Source organism: Arachis duranensis, chromosome 2, assembly GCF_000817695.3.
Source record: "Arachis duranensis cultivar V14167 chromosome 2, aradu.V14167.gnm2.J7QH, whole genome shotgun sequence".
Taxonomy (NCBI): Eukaryota; Viridiplantae; Streptophyta; class Magnoliopsida; order Fabales; family Fabaceae; genus Arachis; species Arachis duranensis.
The window spans coordinates 5,947,465-5,948,587 of NC_029773.3; positions in this window are offsets into that span (position 1 = coordinate 5,947,465).

The following is a 1,123-nucleotide window of genomic DNA, read 5'->3' on the forward strand; positions in this document are numbered from 1 at the left end:
ATTAGTTATTTTTTAGTAATTTTATTAATTAAAGAAATATGATTTGAGAAATTAGTAAATTTTTAAAATAATTTTATTAATTATATTAATATGATATGAAAAATTAACAATTTTGTTAAATTAGTTTTATTAACTATAGTAATATATTACGAAAAATTATTAATTATACAGAGTATTAATTATAGTAAGATACTATAAAAGTTAGTACAGATAGAGAGTATATAAAGAGTACAGAGAGTACACATAAAAGAATTCAAGAAGATAATACGAAGAAGAAGAAGAAGTCTCATATTACACACAAATAAATATCTTATAAACCTTGAATCTTAAACTCTAAATTAGTAATGTTAGAGTAATTTGATAAATTATTGAAGGTTGTGGTAGGCTTAGAGAAGGGGGGTTGAATCTATGCCTTCCTTTTCATTTGCTGTTTTGACCCTTTTTTTTTTGGCAATGCCACAAATCTGATTCTGTTTGAACTGAGCAGCGGAAATTTATGAGACAATTTATTTTTGTCTCATGAATAACAGAAAACAGAACATGACAGAGAAGAAAAAGCTAACACCAGCATATATCCTGGTTCGGTTGCTTTGTGCTATGCAACCTACATCCAGTCTCCTCCACAAATATGGAAGAATTTCACTATAGTTAACAGTATTACATACACCAATTTCACACTCAAGTTCTAACCTAACTTGACATTGGCTATGCTAACACCTAACTATCTTCTCTTAGTGCTAACCCAACTAAGAAAGGGATACCAAACAAGTACAAGATACAAGACACTTAACCAACCTAAAGAAATCTGAAAATAACTCTAGGCTTTTCTCTCAAGTGTATCTCTCAACCTTTTTACTCATGGCTTTTTCTTAAACTTTCTCACTTTGCCTTTTCTCTCAAGAAATTACAGAAAGATAAGCTTAGAAAAGTACATTACAATCAGAAAAACATGAAGGAGATTGACTTCACCAACAGCCTCTGTGCTATGTGAAAAACCAGATTAGCAAGCCTCTGATTTAGTTCTTCATACTGGCGGAATGCACCTTTGAGTAGGTTACACTGTCCAGTTAGTTGAACTTCTTCAAAGAGCTCTCTCAGAACAAACACCTCAAGTTCACTGGTT